Here is a 5354-nt window from a genome sequence, read left to right as displayed (position 1 = left end):
TGATTTGTTTTGTTTTTCCTGCTGCAGATTTAAAGAGTATGTACAGTCATTCATCTCAGATTGGAGAAAATGAGCATTGTATTTTCACAGCAGAAAAGTTCTGTTCAGAGATTTCCAAGCGGAGAAATACGTAACAATTTCTATCTGATTAGGGAGTGGTCCTAACTTTTTCTTTCCCTTCTCCTTACTGCACAGCAGCTAATGTTCTGGTCAGAAGTAATAATATGTTAGATCCTGAATGTCAGTAGCCCCAGAGATTCTGACAAGACTATTCATGTGCATTCATACGTCTTAACCAAAACTGACACTAAAGAGAGCAAGAATTCTCATATTCCTCTTTTTACTGCTGTGCATTAAATCTTCTTTTAGAGACCTCTGCTAAAAATGACATATTCACCATTTGAAAAAAGCATTCTTGCAAAATCTAAACAAAGCAGCTGAACATCAATATGGCACAGAGCAGTGTCTCTTGTGAAAACTCTTGGTGCAAATCTAAATTATGTTTTACATCACAATTATGGACACCTTACAAATGCTTTAAGATAAATACTAACGGGAAATAAACTGTCCCCCTAATCTTATCTCCTATGGGGGTTTTGCTATTGTCATTTTTAATTAGAAAGTAAGTGGTCTTCTAATATCTTGAAACTATATGGCATGTCCTTACAGGAATACTTGGATTCCAGTAACTTGAGCCAGTTGTTTTCTGAGAAACACACACTGTGTAAATATTCTGCTATACCTTTTACTCTGGACATGTTTATATATATACTTGTGGTATGGTGTACAGTACATATTTGGGTAACTTTGCAGGGATTTGATCATATTGTTAAAGCCAGATAGGCATTTCTTTGCAGCAATTATATTTTTAATCTTCTTTTTAAAATGGTTTGGTAGTAGTGACTAATGCAGACTAGGTGGCTCTGGGCATTTAGCCATTTTTAGGTAGTTTAATTTGTTAAAAATTATCTTTCTTCCCAACCAAATCCCTTTGAAACCATTTGGAGAAGAGAACTGTTGAACAGTTGCCAACAGTAAGTCCTGCTGAGACCTCTGTATCCTCCAGATAGAACTGTCGGTGCCAACTGGAGACTGACTGGCATGAGTTTGAACTCTATACTACTTGATATTTTTGCTTCACATGGACCAATTACAGTAATTACCACCTCTGTAGCTGAAGTTTAAGCATTCAGTCTGCACTTCATACTTCAGGTTGTTGCCAATATGCTCAATCCTATAATCTCAATTTTCTTTGAACTAATGAAGTAGAAAATAAATACTTGGAAAAAATGAGGAGAGAGTCTGAATGGAAATCAAAGGCAAAATAATGTGATTATTTTTCATGTTGCTGTTGTTCTTAAGTGATATATCTTTCTTTTTAGTCTTTACTTCTTAAAGGTCGCACCTTCTTTTAAGTTTGTCTGCAGAGATTCACTAGGAGATGCTCTAGTCCATTGACCTTCTTACATTCAACAGTGGAGTATCTTTAAACGTGAATGAAGAAGCAATATGAAGCCCTACTTTTTGTTGTGATGTTTTTCAAAATATGGGTTTTTTTTCCTTTCAGAAGAAATAGCTTTGACTAAAGGGGAACACCGTCCATCCCCTACTACTTTTGGCTAGATGTTTCGATGTGTGTGAGAGTAGAAGTTTGTAATACCAGGACGAGTGACTAGCGTTAACTGCCCGGTTCCATCTCAACCCCACCCCTGCTACCGTTGTCTTTCCAAAAGACTAGTTAATTTTTAGATGGGATCAACAGCATTTTTTTAAACTGGTGAAGTTTATATTATATTATATTTATATTATATTATAAGATGAACCTCAGATCAAGCACAAACTTACTTGACTGTGTCTTTCCTAGCAATGAATGCACTGAACAGTATATATACTAAAATTTATATTAAAATTTCTTCATACAGTTTCCCTCTAGGGAGAGGAAGAGGGAAGGAAAAGGCTACATGTGACAGATGCTAATTATGCAGCTTAATGCACTTCTGGAAGTTGCAGACATAAGAACTGTGTAAGAACCCATCTGAAAAATAGAAAGCATATTTTCAATAGCATTTTTTCCACAGTGGTGGTGTTGGCTTTTTTTGTGTCTGCCTCCTCCCCAGTTTTTAAACAGGCTTTGTTTCCCAAATAGCACATACAGTATGCAAAGGGCAAGCAATGTCTCGGGTCCAAAATTTGCCAAACATGGATGTGACTGCTCTCCTGTGTGTCCTACTGTTACTTAGTGCTGTACATGTAATTGGGAAAGCGTGTAGGTTCTGTAATTCAGGATTGAAGCAGGAAGGGAATTACTTAAAAAAATCTCTAGTCGATGTGTTAGTTTTATTTCCTCTTTTGTCAATATTTTATTAGTTCTTTATCCTATATTTATGTTTACTGGAAAAATTATATTCTGTGCATGATGGTGCTGGGATGCTGTGTAAGTATTTATTGTGACTAATGTGTAAGTACTAACGAACCAGATCTCAAAATGCATTTTACAAATAAGTAAACTGAGACACAGAAGCTGAGTTCCTCAAAACTGTGAAGTGAATCAGTGCCAAAACCAGTGTTAGACACTAGATTAATCCTCTCTTCCAGACGTTGAGCTGTGCTGTTTCAGGCAAAAGACGTGGATTCTCAGCTAGTGAAAATTTGGTGTCATGCCGAAATCCGTGGGGAAATGCAAGAGTATGCAGTATTTGCTGCACGTCAAGCCCACACCAAGTCATCGCACCGGATTTCTGTTCCCGCTACAAAATTGCAGTTTTACCAAAGGATGCTTTTTGCTTTTAGAGGGAAAACCATACCGGATCTTTTGTACTAATGCTGAATGTTGCTTTGTTTTATTGCCTTCAAAGCACTGGATTTCTCCTTTGGGAGGTGTGACTTAATAACTTCTCTGTGTGCAGTGAGATAATCGCTTTAACGACCAAAGCGGCACGCTGAAACTTCGGAGGGCCTTCGCGTGCCCCTCGGCATCCATGGCAGCGTGGAGGAGCGGGTTCTGAGTGCTGCCGCAGAGCAAATCCTCTTCGCACTGTGGTCCTCGTCTGTAGTCACCACGGAGAAAACCATCTGTTCCACTTGGAAAGGGGTTTGGTTCCACACGCCCTCCCCCCGCATCCCGGCTCCGTCCCCAGCTGCCACGTTTCGATGAGCAGTGAGGGAATGAATCTCCTGTGTTAAAAATACTCTGGTTCTATTTAGATAAAAAGAAGAATCTTGCTTGCCTACACTGATGTACAAAAATAGTCTTAGTGTGAGTAAATCTTCAAAGTTTCTCTTGGTGAAAAAAAAAAAAGCCTCACTTTTTTTTTTTTGACTTATCATATAAATTTATTTATAGAGTGTCCTTCTTTCCTCCCACTCAATCAAGACATTTGCAGAAGGTTGCCGCTTGTCTTGTTCATGAGTCCTGAAATAATTTGCAGGGCCTTTGAAACATCATCATGTTGCATAGTTGTGATGCAATGTGCTGCTGTTGCATGAACGTATCGTATTTTAATGTGAATGTCATGTTGGCTGAGACATTCAGGTCTTTCTTTTACTTTAGGCACTTTATATGGGTTTGTATTTTCACTTGAACTTTGCAGTCAAAAAATGATGTACGTACTAACTTAAACATTTTACATTCTACATGCAACTATTGCACAGAAAATCTGTAATACGTGAGGATTAGCAAGATGTGTATGATTCCCAAATATCTCTTAAAAATAGCTTTTCCTGTTTCTGTAGCATCTTAATTCTGAATAATCTCAAAGTCCTTCTGCAAATCTGTGTATATAGTAACAGAGAACCCACCTACTTCGTCCTCACAAACAGCACGTTACGGATCTGCGCATGAAGAAAAATGGAATTTTGGAATACAGTCCTGCTCCGGCAGACACGATGTCCGTGGGACTAGTGAAAGCATTAATGCTCCCATTAAATATTAATGCCAGCGCTTCCAACACTTGCCTGTCTGTTTAAAAAGGCTCCGAGGATTCGGTATGGAATTTGTTCCACGGTGCAAAGCACCAGCGCGGTGTTACTGAGCCCGGATCGTGGGAAGCCTCTGCCAAGGGGCGGAGGCTGGAGTCGAGAGCCGGGCTGCGCGGTGGCGGGCGAGGGGGAGCGCCGCCGGCACCCGGGGAAGCAGCGGGGCCCGCGGGCCTGGCGGGGGGAGGCGGGCCTCGAACCGGCGGTGGCTGCCGCGCTGCGCCCAAACCTGCGGCGCAGCCCGCTGCGCCACGGCGCACGGCGGCCACTAGATGGCGGCCTCCCAACGAGGAAGGCGCGCGGCTCTCGCTCGCCGTGCACGCGCCTAGCGGCCGCGCGGCGCCGCTGCACCCGCCTTCCCCCAGCGGCGGCGGCGGCCATCGCCGGGCGGCCCCACGTGACGGCGCGGCGGCCAATGGGAGCGCGGCAGGGGGGCCCCGACTCTCGTCCCTGTGGCCGCCATTAAAGAAAAAGGGGCTCGGAATTAAACGGCAGAGGAATCCCCCCCTCTCCCTCCCCGCTCCGGCCGCGACGCGACATGGGGAAGACGCGCTAAGGGGGAGCTGGCGGACCAGGATGCCGCGGCCGGGCAGCCGCCGACAGAGGCACCGCTGAGGGGAAGCGAGGAGGAGACCCGCCGGCGGGGGCTTCGGGGCACCGACTCCGCCAGCAGCAGCAGCAGCGGCCGCCGCGTCTCTCTGTCTCGGCGGCGGCGGCGGCGGGGACGGGAATTGTGGGGCTCCGACCCCTTCCCCCGCGGCCCTTCCGGCTGAAGAGAGCCCGGGGCTCGGCCGCCGCCTCCCCGCCCTCCCGAGGAGACCTCGGGGAGGGGGCCCTCCGCCCACTGCCCCCGCGGGGACGCCGCAGCGGGGCGGCGCGGAGCCTTCCCGCGGCAGCCGCCGGCCCTCCCGGAGACCCCTCACCTGAGGAGAGCGGGGGCTCCCGCCCCGCCGCCGGGTCTTCTTCCCCCGCAGGAGACCGCTCCGTGTGAAGACTATCATTTTATATTTTTCTCCTCCCTTTTTTTTCTTCGCCCCGTGGTTGTTTTTTGTTTTTTTTTTCCACCCCCCTCTTTTATTTTTTGAGGGACTAGCCTCGCAGCTGGGCTGGTCCCTCCCCGCCGCCCCCCCTCGCTCGCAGGGGTCTTGCGGGGTTTGGCGCGGTGGAGGGGGCCCTCCGTGCCCCGGAGCCCCCCCTGCCCCCGGCTCTCGGCGGTAACTTGGCGGGGTCCGGGCTCCCCTGAAGAGACCCACCCAGCCGTGTGGACTTTGTGGGGCTCCCTCGGCCCCGGAGGACAGCTGGGGGGGGGGGGGGGGCGAGCCTCCCCGAAGAGACTCTGCGATTTACCCCTTCCTCCTCCCCCGAACAGACTGGGGATC

The sequence above is a fragment of the Falco biarmicus genome, chromosome 1 (assembly GCF_023638135.1).
Source record: "Falco biarmicus isolate bFalBia1 chromosome 1, bFalBia1.pri, whole genome shotgun sequence".
Lineage (NCBI taxonomy): Eukaryota > Metazoa > Chordata > Aves > Falconiformes > Falconidae > Falco > Falco biarmicus.
The sequence above is the reverse complement of the archived record's forward strand: the minus strand, read 5'-3'. Positions refer to the sequence as shown.